At 40.7% G+C, this 16,208-nt stretch overlaps 2 pseudogenes across 1 annotated transcript in view; one reads left to right on the top strand and one right to left on the bottom strand.

Moving 5' to 3' along the window:
• The first annotated feature begins 163 nt into the window (after positions 1 to 163).
• Positions 164 to 2,243, top strand: LOC149110417 (uncharacterized; annotated as a pseudogene).
• A 1,513-nt stretch (positions 2,244 to 3,756) lies between these two features.
• The window catches only part of LOC149110418 (uncharacterized), a 36,724-nt pseudogene continuing 24,272 nt past the window's right edge, over positions 3,757 to 16,208 (bottom strand). Inside the window, exons 8-12 of the transcript XR_016208151.1 lie at positions 16,057 to 16,128; positions 14,709 to 14,807; positions 9,689 to 9,751; positions 8,102 to 8,215; positions 3,757 to 7,362 (exon numbers count right to left, since the gene is read on the bottom strand). The product of XR_016208151.1 is annotated as an uncharacterized LOC149110418 (transcript). The remainder of the gene's footprint in view (positions 7,363 to 8,101; positions 8,216 to 9,688; positions 9,752 to 14,708; positions 14,808 to 16,056; positions 16,129 to 16,208) is intronic.

A 16,208-nucleotide genomic window follows, 5' to 3' on the forward strand; every position in this document is an offset into this window, starting at 1 on the left:
GTTTGTAAAATGCGACTTCACCCTTAGGGTCAGCCGGCATAAAATCGCCCGGTTGTAGTATCCTACCGTACTAGGCTCGTACTATAGTACGTACTATGACGGGTGACGCCCGCGTAATTTGGTGCACTTTCAGCGGGCATCACCCACAGGAGTCATGTGAACCGGGTGCACCAAAATTTCCCCTGGTGGTCTGCCTGTGGTAGCAGCCGAAGGTGGTCAGCGGATATGCTGAAAAATTCAAAATGGCGGAGCCGAGTGATTATTCAAGCTCGAGTGAAGATGATGAATATTCAGATCCTTTAGAAGTAGCAGCTAGTGCTGGAGCTAGATTAAGTACTCCAGAAAAAGCCAGTATCTCTCGGAAAAGAAAAGTGCAGACTAATCCAGCCGAAAAGAAGAGAAATGTGCGTGGATCACTCGATCCAAATGTGTCCGCGTGGGATAGAGTGAACGAGTTTAAAGACCAGTGCCTAACTACAGTGTCGGGAAATCTAAGATGTGACGCCTGCAGAGAAACTCTTTCCAAAAAAAAGAGTTCTGTCAAGAAACACGTATCATCCATAAAGCGCATCAAAGCGCTGGAGAATATTAAGAAAAGCAAGAAGAAAGATCAAAATATCAAGGATCTTCTTGCAAAAACAAGCGGAGGAGCAAAAGGATCCACATTACCTGAAGACATGAGGCTCTATCGATATGAGCTTGTGGAAGCTCTACTGAAGGCAGGTGTTCCCCTTTTAAAAGTCGACAGTTTGCGACCATTTCTTGAAAAATATGGTCATCGCTTGACATCTCGGAACCATCTAGCAGAATTCATTCCCATGATTCGTCAGAAGGAGATAGACTTTGTGAAATCCGAAATAGCTGCCAACAGTGCTTTTTCTGTGATCTTTGATGGCAGCACCAGACTTGGAGAAGCGTTGGCAAATATCGTTCGCTTCATTGACAAAGATTGGAATATACAGCAGAAGGTTCTCAAATTAGAAATTTTAGCCAAGAGCATGAATGCGGAAGAGCTTGCTCAAAGGCTGATTCAGTGCCTGGCTGTGGAGTATGGAATGCAACCAAACCATCTTCTAGTAGCAATGAGAGATGGTGCATCAGTAAATGAAGCTGGATTGCGTCAAGTCATGTTTTTCTTCCCCAATATTCTTAATGCCATCTGTTTCTCACACACAATCGATAATGTTGGGAAACACTTTGAATTTAGTGTCCTAGACACATTTTCTAGGTGTTGGAACACCATGTTTTCTCTCAGTCCAGCTGCTCGGCTGTTGTGGAAGACAAGAACTGGCACAGCAATGCGACTTCATTCCAAAACCAGATGGTGGAGCAAATAGGAAGTTCTCAATCAGGTCATGGAGTTTTTTGGGGATGTTGAGCCCTTTCTAAGAGAAAATGATAACCTGTCTCCTGTTTGCCGTGCAAGCCTGTTGGAGATTTTTGATGATCCAGCTACTGCTAGAGACTAAGACATTGAGCTTGCTGCTATGATTGATGCGGGCAAGCACTTTGTTCAAGCAACTTATTATCTTGAGGGGGATGGTCCCTTAGTATTTACTTGCTATGAGCGTTTGTCCTCATTAGCACATGCAATAGCCATTGAATCTTATCCAAACACTGAGGCCAAAGCTCGCCAACATGCAGGTAGAAATATGGCATTGTACAACCAGTTAGTTGCTCAAGCAAAAGAATGTATCAATCCAGGCTTCCGCTTTTACCAACAGAAATTCAGTGTGCAATTCCATAATATTGTCCGTGCATTTAAGGCTGCATGCTTATGCTGCCCAATACAGGTGCAAGCACTACATCCAACTGCTGCATCAGTCCAGGAACTAAAGCAATTTAGTTTCATTACTGATGCAGAAGTTGTACAGCTTGTGGAAGAGCTGCCAAACTATCTGGCCATTGCTGATGGTGCAGCCATTGAAACAGAGGAAGGCAAAGTACAGTGGTGGGCTACACATGCCGATGCTCTCCCAAATTGGTCTGCTGCAGTCAAAAAGATCTTGTTGGTGCAGCCTAGTTCAGCATCAGCTGAACGAGTGTTTAGCCTGCTGCAAAATGCATTTAGCAAGCAGCAAGAGGCAGCATTAGAGGAAACAGTGGAAACATCGGTCATGTTACGTTACAATGACAATAAGCGCACATGAAATCTTGAATTATATGTCTGTAGAGGACTAGCTGGTGGTGCAAAACATTGACCAACAGGGACAGTGCTCTGTACTACATCCGCAAAGAAGTAAATATTGAAAGACAATGGTTTTATACCACATACAGTCATACACTCGTGTATGTCAGAGAAACTTTATATATTTAATAAGCATATTAGCAAAGTTTGTTTTGTTCGAATACAATCACGTGGTTATCGTAATAGAAAGCCAATACAGAGAATCAGATTTTTATGATTTGGGTTGAGAGAGACTCAGTCTTACAATATTGATGAGTCAGTATGATATAATAATTATTATTATGTATATAATGTCTATGCAAAGTTAAATCTATTCATTAAATCTTTATTTAAGTTGTTAATCAATCTCTTACACTAAATAACTGAAAGCAACTTTTGAGCAACTTTTGGATTTTGGGGCAACTTTTGAGCAACTTATTAGAGTTTTGGAGCAACTTTTGAGCAACTTTTTGAGAAAATTGGAGCAACTTGTGGACAGCCCTAAGCTTCGACCTTGTAACATACCGCTGAACAGTGCTCACCTCTTCCAGATTAAAGATATCTTCATTACAACAGTTCACTCTCATTTACACATTACATGTACATGTATCTTTTGAAACATTATCGTCGTGTAACAACTGTTGTGAATAGAGACCAATAGAGTAATTTACTTTACGCATAGGGGTTGTGTATTTCGCATTCCTGGCTAGTTAAGTAAATACAGATTATCACAAACAAACGAAAGAATACATTAAAACTCGGAAAAACATAGAAAGTGTCTATTTACATCGTTTATTGCGTTCGACGACGTGGAACGCAAACCTAATTTTGACCTGTGGCTTTTCAGAGTTGGTCTTCCTGTGCACGGTTCTAGGCCGAAAAAAACCACATTCCTGTAAGGACACCAAAATGGCCACCCCGCTTGATTTTTGTAGGAGCATGTCACGGCCAGTAAACTGGTACCGTTTAATGTTAAGACATGTGATAAGACATGTGGCGAACATGTGAGTATGTGAGAAGGCCATGTGAGCTCGTCTTTCCGATGGATCTTTTTTTGACTTCTTTCCATTCAGTCGCCATACACCTCGCTATTATGTGCTCTCAGCGTTAGATTTTGGCGAATTTAAACGCTTCGACGGCAGCATTTATCGCAATCTCAGGGAATTGTCCTTGTTTATTAACACGACTTGGCTTTGGGATGATAACCGTGGGAATAGCTACATTTTGATTGCCGTTTGTTGATTAGTTCCAGTCGCGACAGATAGCTCAGTCTTGATCCGGTCGAAATTTTATTGTTTGGAATCGGTGGAAAAGTACTCTGAAGGCAAGATCCACAAGACTACTTTATTCATCAGGGGAAATACTCGAATTAGTCGCGAAACGAGCACGCGACTGCAAATGCTAGCTTAGAATAATGTACGTAATTTAAATATTCTGTGAAACTTGAGAGACTACAGAAACTGGCAGCGTCACGCAACGTATCAACAAATCATGACCTCTTCATTAGCGTGGACTTTGACACTATGCATATCTGACTGTAAAACCTCGGTTGCTGCTGAAAAATGTTGATTTTTAGCAATAGACAAAGGTTGAAAGTCAGCTAGTGAAATCATTTATTTACGATATGTAACTATATATTAAAGTGAGAGCGTCGAACGCACTCTCATAATCTCTGATTACTAATAGTTAAACATATGATAGACTCACAAGCAGATACAATTCTGCAAATTTTTTACATTAACGACAAACAAAGCATTTCTTAAAGTCAGTCGGTTGTTCCCAGGAGTCCTCGGCTCAGTTTCGTCTGGAAGGAGAGCATTCTCGTCCCCATAGCCCTTTCCGCTCCACTCAGCCGGCAGGGCCTTGGCACGAGAATCGCCCTGCCGGCTAAGAAGAGCGAAAAGGGCTATGGGGACGAGAATGGAAGGAGAGAGGTCCAGAGACTGGGCTGACCCTCAGTACACTAGTTCCTATTTTTAGCCCCAGACCTTTTTTCCCCGCTAGTTCAACTGTGCCTGCTTGCCTTAAACCGTCAAAACCGGGAAAAATTTTCAACGATTCTGTAAACACTGAAACTTGTGTAATTTTGCCAACTAAATCTCAACTCGGAATTCATAGTGTAATGACTGAAGAAAGGAAAAAATATCAGAAAATTCCATTATAGTGGAGATTATTAAAAAAACATAACTACTTTTGGACCTCCAGGTGGTAAGAAATTTTGATAGCGAAGCAATTCGTATCTTACTTAAAAGCCACTTGGTCTCGAATTACATGTCACATACAAGATCTGTCAGTGTTCATTCAAAAAACCTAAATCAGCTAGAAATCGGATAAATATGGAAAGAAATTCATTCTCCCTGTTGTGTTGGACTTTTAAGTCCAACACAACACCTCAGCTAGACATGCTGCCCAGCATCACCAATATCATTGTTATAGACATTCAACAGTCACTGTTGTGTTGGATTTAAGCGCATCAGCTAGACCTGCTGCACCAGCATCACCAATGTCATTGCCAGACAAGTTCAACACTGTCAGTGTTGTGTTGGATTTAAGCGCCTCAGCTAGACGCTCTGCACCAGCATCACCAATGTCATTGTTAGACAATTTCAACACTCTCAGAGTTGTGTTGGATTTAAGCGCCTCAGCTAGACGTGCTGCACCAGCATCACCAGTGTCATTGGTAGACAAGTTCAACACTCTCAGAGTTGTGTTGGATTTAAGCGCCTCAGCTAGACGTGCTGCACCAGCATCACCAATGTCATTGTTAGACAATTTCAACACTCTCAGAGTTGTGTTGGATTTAAGCGCCTCAGCTAGACCTGCTGCACCAGCATCACCAATGTCATTGGAAGACAATTTCAACACTGTCAGTGTTGTGTTGGATTTAAGCGCCTCAGCTAGACGCTCTGCACCAGCATCACCAATGTGATTGTTAGACAATTTCAACACTCTCAGAGTTGTGTTGGATTTAAGCGCCTCAGCTAGACGTGCTGCACCAGCATCACCAGTGTCATTGGTAGACAATTTCAACACTCTCAGAGTTGTGTTGGATTTAAGCGCCTCAGCTAGACGCTCTGCACCAGCATCACCAATGTCATTGGTAGACAATTTCAACACTCTCAGAGTTGTGTTGGATTTAAGCACCTCAGCTAGACCTCCTGCACCAGCATCACCAATGTCATTGTTAGACAATTTCAACACTCTCAGAGTTGTGTTGGATTTAAGCGCCTCAGCTAGACCTGCTGCACCAGCATTACCAGTGTAATTGTTAGACAATTTCAACACTCTCAGAGTTGTGTTGGATTTAAGCACCTCAGCTAGACCTGCTGCGCCAGCATCACCAATTTCATTGTAACCCAAATCCAACTCTGTCAGTGTTGTGTTGGATTTAAGTGCCTCAGCTAGACCTGCTGTACCAGCATCACCAATGCTATCGTCATCCAAATCCAACGCTGTCACTGTTGTGTTGGATTTTAGCACATCAGCTAGAACAACAACGTTTGCAGTATTAATTTTGCCATCACGACATCGCAGCTTTTGAAGTTCAAGTGATGAGCCAAGCTCACGGGCCAAATCCGCTTGAAAACTGCTGTTGTCTTGTTTACATTCTACAACGCAGTCCAGTAGAATAGTGAACCGATCATCGGTATCATCGCCATCGCTATCATCGCCATCGCTATCATCGCCATCGCTATCATCGCCATCGCTATCATCGCCATCGCTATCATCGCCATCGCTATCATCGCCATCGCTATCATCGCCATCGCTATCATCGCCATCGCTATCATCGCCATCATCGGTATCAGCGGTATCATCACCATCATCGCTATCATCGCCTTCATCGCGAACAATGACACAACTGCTATCATAGCTATATTCTTGAACTTCGTGGTTCACCTCCCTCATGATACATTTCGTTAGGGCTACTGCTTTTTTCTTGCATCTCGCTGCTAACAGACCACATGTGTATGAAAGCACCTCTTTCAGCTCACGAGCAAATCGTTCTTCAGCAACTATTTTGGCGGGAATGATCTCTTTTTCGATAAGCTGATAATAAAGATAGAGGGCTGCAAACCATTCTTGAAAACTCTTATGTAGAAAGCTGTAATGCCGGCCTGATCTTAGTTTACTGCCTCCGGTCTGAAGTGACAAAAATCCGAATCCAGGTAAGTCGTCTGCATGATTTTGAAGCTCACTTTCGTCGAAGTCCAATTTGCCTTCAAGTAAACCATTCAATGCTATTCGGCCAAGATGTTTCAGTTGAGGGTTATACTCTTCGATGAGATCCGCGTTCACTTCTGGCAGTCCTGTCTTTCTTCTATATCTTCTAAGGATACATTGTATTATTTCCACGCACAGTTGCGTCCTACGTTCTGGGAAAACACCTCGATGCTCTTCACAAACAAGGCAAAGGAGTGCAGCATTCAGAGGGTTGGCGGCCATGTCTTTCAGATTTTTATCGCTTTCCAGCTTGGACAAGACCTTTTGAGCCAAATTCTCCGATGTATCGAAGTACTTTAAGATAAATTTCCTTGCATCTTCTTCGGTAAAACCTTCAATTTCCAGCAGGGTGTCACTGTGTATTCGGACCTTAATTCCAGCCTCGTGCCTTGCAGTCGCAACCAAGTGACACTTTGGAAGCACTCTGCCCTGAATGATTTCTGTAAACACTGGCAATTTACTAGTGGAAACCTCATCCAATCCATCGAGTACTAGCAAAACATCAGACTGATTCTGGCGGATGAATGTGAAGAATCTATCTCTTACGTCTTCTCCAACTTCTCGAGGCAGAAGTTGATCATCAATGGCCTTCCACAGGTCAGACTGCATACCACGACACTTCAGCAACAGGACTGTTTCAAACCTTGGGAAACAATCTTGTTGTTGCTTTCCTGTAGCCCAGTCATATACCAGCTTTTTGCAGTAAGTCGTTTTCCCCATACCAGGCTTTCCTTCAATTAACACTGTTCTTGGTTGTGAACATTCTTCATGTGGTTTGAAGATCTCAGACATGTTCACAATGTTGTCTGTCGCTTTTCCTCTCGTTTTTTTCCTGCTGACCACTTTAAGTTTGGTAAAAATATCATCAAGATGAAAGTGAAACTCTTCACACCAGGGAAACGGTGCAAGCCATCCCTCGCGGAGTTTGTAGAGTTGGCGAATTCCGTCAATTAGCTCAGCTGGATCAAAAACATCTAGAAGTAATTAAATGAAAGCTACTTAGGTAAATTGTCAATCTAAAGTAAGAAATATGCAAACAATCGACAACACACAGATTTTTTGAAAAAGAAAACGGGTTGGAATTTTGAAACACGACAGTGACTTTGTAATACTTCTGTGTCTCGCTTCCTCTGTCAATTTTGATTTCAAAGTTTTATTTATTTCCTATTTATTTACAATGGTCATAGTGTGATAGTAGTGATAGCGATGACCAGAAGCCTATCATTTTGTGGCCGTGTCAGCTTAGAACACTTTTGATAGTATTTACTACAGCAGGGCATTTAGCTTGTTCTTTCCATCTCATTTGCAATCCAGGGAATACCTATTAATACACCAGCGCGCGGAAGAGGATTTCAACCGGACCTGTCCCACAATATCTATCTGTATTTAACTAGACTGTTAACAGCCTCTGATTTTTTCATCGCACGTAATCGAAGGAAAAAGTGAGCACGTGCGCAATGTACGAGGGGGTTGGGCGGAGAAGCGAGCGAAGGGAACAGAGAACATTTATCTCGCTCCCCATCTCGTTTTGTGCTGGTGTCCAGTTCTCTCGCGATTCTACCCGTGTGTTCAACGATCGAATTAAAAAACGAGAAAATAGAGGGTTGCGAAAAATCTACATTAAGCCTTTGTGCAACTCTCTCCAATTTTCTAATTTAGGACAGGAGGTAGCCAGGCTAATTACATCTTCCAGAAAATATCAGTAGACCTTACCTTCCATCCTAGGTTTCTTTTTTACAGGGGGAAGTCGGTTCATTAAAGCATCCAAATCTACCTTCATGTTCTCCACGACAACTTTCAACTCCACGACTTTGTCCCTGGTGTTTTCTATGAATAAATATTTAGTTTTGATTAAGCGAAATCCAGACAGTCTTTACATGACCGCTATTGGTTGTGGTCACATCAAGGCTCTTTACTAAAGCAAGGACAGAGATAACTTCTTTTTAAATTTAAACATATCGAAATATATGTTTGCCCTAAGAATAAAAAGGACTCATCTACGGGCTTCACCAGCTATTTGTATAATCAGTGGAATTATTCTCGCATTTTGATTAGTTCTTACGAAAGATCAATTGGAAGAACAACGAACACATGACGTCATCAACATTTCTTTGTTTCCTTATCATATAAAGCGAGTAAATTCCATGTTCCCGTGCGTCTGTTAGGCCCGGTTTATACGTCGCATTTCTGCCGTGTCGAATTCAATTCAATTAAGTGCGGCAGAAAGGCGACTGTCGATTCATACGTCGCACTTATGTCGCACTTAATTCAGCGTGAATACTGACTGGTATGTCGGCCAGTGGAAAAGGTTTTAAACGTAGAGTATTCAATATGGCGGACGAAGATACTGAGCGACGAAGGATTTTAATTTTGCGAAAAATTGTCCGCTAATGGAACGAGAAGGAGAAGGCTGACAATGCAGCATGTGCTGCAATATTTTCAGGTTGCATTGGGTCGAGAATGGATTCTTTTTCTTTGGCGAGACCAAATTTACGCATGCTCAATACATTAACATAATGTATGCATTAGATTCGACACGGCAGAAATTCAACGTTTGAATCGGTGTCGCATTTCTGTCGCATAATGCGACAAGACCAGTCGAACGTGCAGCAGAAATGCGGCAGCCGATTCAGACGTCGAATTTCTGTCGAATTTAATTTGTTGATTTGAATTCGACACGGCAGAAATGCGAGGTATGAACCGGGCCTATTAGCCATAACGACATAAGGAAAAAATCAGTTTTCTCCTTATGTTGTTGTGTTCATGCTGTTATGTTTTGATAGTATCATTATGTTAGGATGTTCTTATGTCGTTATGTCGCAAGCAAGAACCTAATAGGCTTAAGTGGTATTAAAAGTACACACAGGCATAAGTAGAAAGAGCTCCTTTTAGATCTGAAACAATCATTTCACTTCTCTTCTGCGGAAATACTTTTCTCGTACGACAAGTCACTCTTTCGAACGGTGTGCTAAGATTTCCTCGTAAAGGTAAAGTCTGGATACGAGCCAAGTATCCCATCAGGTCGGAGCTTATCCCGGTTTCTGTAGCATGAAGCGACTAGGAGTTTTTCAACTCCTCCCTGGATGGGGTGCTAGTCCATTGCAGGGTTACACCCAGCATTAAGTTGGCCGGTACCCATTTATACACCTGGGTGGAGAGAGGCACTGCAAGAGTAAAGTGCCTTGCCAAGAACACAACGCAACGTCCCCGGGCAGGGCTGGAACTCAGACCGCTCGATCCGAAGACGGCCACCGCGCCTCCCACTAGATTACCTCTTAAAACAACTAATTAAATCTCTACCTTCATTCAACTTTTCGCTGATGGTTCGTATTTCCCTTTTCATCCTCCGGAAATCATCTCTCTCTGTGGATAAAGCGTGGTACATAAGTTTGTGTTGACTGTCGAAGTACATTTAAGTCAATCCAGAGAAACAAGAAAGTTATGTTTACACAATCTAGTACAGCAGGTTCTTGTCATCATTTCACGAAACCTGTAAACAGAGCAAGTAGAGAGTCCGCCAAAACTAGACCTGGCGGAGTGAGTGCATGACGGACAGAAAATGGACTTTACAACATTTTGGAGTATACAAGTTTATTCCTAAGCCTATGACAGGTGCATGGTTAATAAATCCATTTAACTACCACAATTTTCACAAGAAATGCAGTTTTTTAACCGTTAAATCTGTTTTTTGGCTGCCATAACGCTAAATGGGTCTTAATGGTGCTGCAAAAGCGATTCTATTAGGTATCAAGGACCTCATATATGGTCGAAACTAGATAGTAAATTGAAAGGCTCCTCGAATATTGAATCTTATGAAAAGAACATTAGGAAAAAAGACCTAACGTCACTCTTAAACAACAACAATAGCTGCTGCAACCTTTGCAATTCTTAAAGACTACCTCTTATATACCCATTGTTTTATTGTACAATTTATACATGCTACATATTTTAATTGTATATACATTTTATTATTATTCCTTATTTGTAAATAATTTTTATTTTTTCTGTTGTGTCCCCAATTAGTTGTGAAAACTAAATACATTGACACATTAATAAAGCTGTTACTTACTTACTTACTTCTAGCTAGAAGGTAGATTTTCCTGAAGATTAGGTACAAAAATGTACAATATCTTTATTTGGCGCATGTGTATAAGCCAAACTTTGGAAAATTTGCTCCGTCGGAATGCAATCGATATCCAAAACGGACAGTTGTGCGAATTGATCTATCCTAACTCTGTTATCTGCTTATCAAGAATATCTGGTGACATTTAAATTGATTACGTTACAAGTGGTACAAAGAGCACGACCCTATCTAGACGCATATGTGCGCTAGGTAGTTAAAAAATCATAATTCGTGTTTCTATATTAAACAATTAGATTATGAGCTCAAGATTCCTATTTAAACAATAGAGTGTTTCTGTCGAGGAACTATTGGCTGATAGTTGGTTGCCCCGCAGAAATTTGATGTTCTTAAAACAAATATGCGAGTTTTAAGAACATCAAATTTCCAAGGGGCAACCATCAGACCGATAGTTCCGAGACATAAACACTCCATTGTCTTAATTGTTCATTATTAAATTTTCTTCCACGCGCCAGTTCAAAAATCATACGGAATTATTTTCAACTTTTTGAGACGAAAGCCGTGAAAGCCAAATGTAAAATTCCAAAAGGAAAACAGACAAAAACGTACTTAATACAATTTCAATTGTTTATTTTTTTATAAGTTCGCTTGTTTACAGAAAACTTTTTCACGGACGAGTACTATCCATCCAGGTATTTTCCTCGGACGGGCACTATGGGCTGATGGTGTCTCTCTGCGGATGAACACTATCGCGTGACGTGATCAGTTTAAACCAATAAGAATCGGAGAAAATTTAGTCGCGAACTATCACGCGATAGACATCGTTTTAATATAATTCTACTATTCGTTCAAAACTAGGAGCCATAATCGGGGACGGAGACCGGAAGTCTTATGATCCGCGCGCACCTATGATATGGGAATGATATGGGAAAATTTTTCTATTTTTAAAATTGCCCCACCATGACGACATATATCCGCGCGGATCCACGCACATGTCGGGGGTTCTCGCGTGGATGTTGTCACGTTCTGTGATCAAATGGTGAGAGCTGCGAGATTCCTTGCAGACTTTTCACAGCGATGGCAGGGAATAAGGCAATGAATAAGATCCAGGGTTCTTATATATAGGTTTTATATAGGTTTATGCTCTGGAAAAGGTGAGTTTTTCAGGGTCGAAAACGACTTCAATTTCGCGCTGTGAATGAATAATATCTGCTCGCGCTAGTTAAACGCGTAAGCTTTTGCGTTTGTTCTGTAAAGAAAAATTATGAAAGAATACTCTTTACTCTGGTATCGAGCTAATTTGAGAGTTTCTCAAACAATGCTTAATCATAACCAGAACCTGTTTTTGATAGTTTCTTATTGTTTCTGTTTGTTTGGCGAGTTTGCAAAAGTTTTTGAGTAGCTCATTTGCATAGTGCAGCGCGTGCACTTTCAAGTCCGACAAATCTTGACAAAGATTTCTTTCGTTGTCTTTTGTGTTGAGATGCTGCAATAATTTTTACCAACGTCAAAAGGCTACTAACATCATGTGTGTTTCTTTAACACGGTGAAATTTTACACTGCGAAAATAAAATAGACAAGGAGTTTTGATAACTCAGCCAACAAAATCGAAATCGTTGTTCATCGTAACTTTGCTGATTTCTGCTGTATTCACATATTTTCAGCTAGGCTTTTAATATGTTCTCAAACATTAATCAACCTTAAACATATTTAAAAACTAGAGATATTATCTGAGTTCGATGTAAGTTTTCACACGAAAGTGCGGGAGTGCAATTTGTCATGTTTTACCGACCGAACAAAACACGCATCGGCGGGCGCTCTTATTTATCGACAACAGACAATTTGTTGGATTTTTACACGAAGAAAACTGAGCAGTATCTACAGATATAAACTTATTGTCACTTATTGGGCCTTGATAAAACATCAAGCGTTGCCTACTATTCAGGCGAAACTCAAACTTGCAATTATTTTTTTTACTTTTCGGTCGCGATCGACTGGCGAAATCCTCGCAAGCGTGTGGCAAGAGGAGGGAAACTTTGAAGTCCTGAAACGCTACTAGATCCAAGTATATCCAACTAGTTTTTTGTTGTGTTATGGAAAAGCTGTTAACGTTCAACATGTGTGAAACTTCAGTAGAGTGGAGTAATGTGGAGCTCTTGTAAAAGATGCTGCGGAAAACAACTTGGTCAGTGATATAAAGCGGCACATAACTAAATATTGACACTGTCTTACTTCACTCAAACTGGAGCAGCTTACGACGAAAACACTGAAGCAAAATTCCAACAGACATGAAGGTATTGAGTTGTGGGCCAAAAGTACCAAAACATTTTGAGAATTTCGGACGCCATTTCCCCGCGCTACATCCGCAAAAATCCTCGCAGCGTGTACGCGCGTGTACCGCACATGATGGCGCAATTTGTTCTAAAAATAGAAAAATTGTCCCATACCATGGAGACAGCCCAATACTAGAAATAGGGCGCGCTTACGGTCTCCGTCCCCGATTATGGCTCCTGTTCAAAATTTTATCTAAATCATTTTCACAGACACTTCGAAAACGCAAAGAAACGGCCGTCATTTAAATAACAAGCGCACACTGGTCACTATATCTACTTAAGGACGGTGCCTACTTTTGTTAGCGCGCACACGTTCTGCAAATCACGCAAGTCATGGCTTAGCTCCACGCGCGCGCTGGGGCTGACATTGACGCAATCAACTACGCTATCACGTACACGACTAAAATGAAAGCAAAATTTTTCTACTGTGACCAAATCAAGTTTAATGAACCTGTACTCAAACCAGGAACACCAGAATGACAGCATATCGCTAACCACAAACTGTTTACGTCTTCCAGCTGAAAATCTAGCTATTATTTGTCGAAAATTATACTGAAATCCAACTGTAAACATGTACCTGCAGATGGCGTAGTGCGCGCGCAAAATAAGTACAAGATACGCAAATGTCTCACTTAATGGGGAGGTGACAGGAAAAAATGTAACGGGCACCGTAAAAGTTTTCAAAAAAGATCAATAACTTTAAAAAACGCGTGGTTACCCCTACATTTTATGTTATGAAATGGAAGTGACAAGCTATTCAACACGAGATTAGTTTCTGGTTGTGAGCAAAAGGTATTTAGACTGTCTTTTAGCTGAGCCAGAGGAAGGCTGTCAGACACTTAAAAGCACTTTTGCAAGGATTTTGTTATTAAAAACACATCAGAAATGTTTTTTTTTGTCACCATTTGCAATGTAGTTTAAAGATCTTTTAAATGTGTTTGCTTTTCTGTATGTAAAGGCGAATTCTATGGAAATTTGTGAAGAAATATCCTTTCCTTCTTTTTTCAGGAAAATGCTGATGTCAGCATTTTTGTTGAGATTCAAGGCTAATTATCTCGAAAAAATGCGTGGCTACCCCCATTTTTCTCTGTGGATTCCAATAGCCCTTGCAAAGATCTACTTTTTCCGCGTGGTCCTTACCTGGCGCAAAAACCTTTGTATTTAGTAGGCACCGTCCTTAACAATTAGATTATGAGCTCAAGATTTCTATGAGGTGATAGTTGATGAGACCGAAGGCCGAATCAACTATCGCCTCATAGAAATCTCGAGCGAATTCTAGTAGAATTCTAACTGAAAGTAACGCAAATAACGGTTTCCAATTATTTTTCTACGCATTATTGAACTTTACCCCTAAACAAAGTCGCACGTATTGAACTGTCATTGGCAAATTTGCAGTTGTTTATGCGCGCACCCGCTTTTTCAAAATTTTCAAGTTTTTAAAGTCAAGAAACCGTTAATGCACTTCTTTTAGTCTTCTCAGGAATTTAATTAGCCGTTTACATCTAAACTTTCTTCCAAAACTTCGGAAAAACTATAAAAACATCGCATTTCGTGGACGACCGACAGCCACTGTACTCTAATGGCTGATAGTATACGAGTAGCTCAGCCAATCAGATTGCAGCGTTTGCATTAGTATACTAGTAGAATTCTACTAAAACAAAATAGATAGTGAGTAGAGTAGCCAATCAGAGAACGGCATTCCTGAAAGAACGCTAGAACTCGATAGGAACACGGCACATTTTATCTATTTCTTAAATACATAGCATTCTTAACAAAAGTTTACAAGGCTCGTTTACGGCTGAGAATAGGCAAATGACTGCATAACATCATTACTTTTTCAATTTCGCTGGATAAGCTGTTTTGTTTTACCGTGCAAAAATGCTCCCAGTTTTTATTTAGAACTGACCTTTATCCTCGGTCTCTCTCTGTGTCATCAAAGTGTCTAATTTGTCACTCATGTTCCTCATCTCACTTTTCATCAGTTGAAGATCGTTTTTAATTTTGTCTGAGGGCGAAAATTAATATTAGCCTTCGTTCATTAGTGCGCAGGTGGTAGCTTATGAGGGCTTTCTGATCATACATTCACTGTGAGATTACCGTAATACATTCGCTGTCAGACTATCGTAAACTTCCGAAAGTAACGAGGATCGCTATTTTCGGAATTAGCAGCCTTTTTGGCTCGTTACTTTCGCGAAGTCTTTACTTTCGAGGGGTCGTTACTTGCGGGGAGCAAAAAGCGTTATATAAAATTGGTATGACTGAGCTCTTTTTACGAAATAAAAGACGGAAATTCGTAAAAACAGTTCTTAAAACATGAGATACGAGGCTTTATTCCAGTTTATAACATAGATAGGACCCTGCGTGCGCTCTGATTGGTCAAAACTCATGTTTTATCAGAGTATAAAACATAGAAAAAGCGTGTTTTATTGTTTTTCGCCTATATCATAAAGCAAATGAAGAAGCCTAAGCCGTGTATTACACTGTGATAAAACAATCCGGACATTTGAAGACACTCGAGAAATGTAGAAAACACTTACCTGCCGCTCGTGTTTTCAACATTTCCCTCGTTTTCTCAAATGCCCGTCGTGTTTTATCACAGTGTAATACGCGGCTTAGGATTCTTTATTTGTTAAATTTCTGCTGCCGTGTTGTCAGTGGTTGGCATGAACGCATGCAAGTCAGATACCGTTAACTGTTTGTACTTCATGAGTCACTGCTATGCTAGTCTACTTTAACAATATCTCTGTGCGTTCCTTTCAATACATTCCAGTTGAGAATGGTATTAGTTTCCTGTGGTGCGTTCCTCTTGCTTGATGAAAATTCTAGGGGTTTTGTTTTCACAACGCTTCGTTACATAAGCGACACCTTCCCTTGTTGTAGAGTGCCTTAATTGATTGGAAAAAAAAATATATACTATTGAACTTTGGTCTCACTATTTCCGGGTTGGGGGGCGGGGGGGTGGGGGGGTTTAGGGGCAGGCTCGCTACTTTCGGGGGGCTTGCTACTTTCGGGATTTAATAGCGCCCAAAATTTCGAGTCTCTACTTTCGGGGGGGTCGTTACTTTCGGAAGTTTACGGTAATATCATAGCCGTCACATTTCTACCAGTTTGAATAAACAGTCATTCCGTCGTTTTCCCCGCTTTTTTTGTTTAATTCATTAGTTGATGTTCATTGCTTAAGTTACAGGAGAACTTTTCTCTTGACTAGAGATAGAACCTCTATATCTTCAAATATCTTAACGTCTACGGCTGACCTTCATCTTGGCTGGATTTCCTCAAGGGGTCTAACTTTTCTCTGACGCTTTTCGTTTGTCTTCCCATTTGTTCTTTGAGGTTTTTTGAAAAAGAAAAGTCAGCACATCAGTTATAGTTAAAGCATATACAGTTTGCTCTTTATAAAACGTAT

Source organism: Orbicella faveolata, unplaced genomic scaffold (genome assembly GCF_042242905.1).
Source record: "Orbicella faveolata isolate gen_17 unplaced genomic scaffold, um_ofav_v1 contig_24, whole genome shotgun sequence".
Taxonomy (NCBI): Eukaryota; Metazoa; Cnidaria; class Anthozoa; order Scleractinia; family Merulinidae; genus Orbicella; species Orbicella faveolata.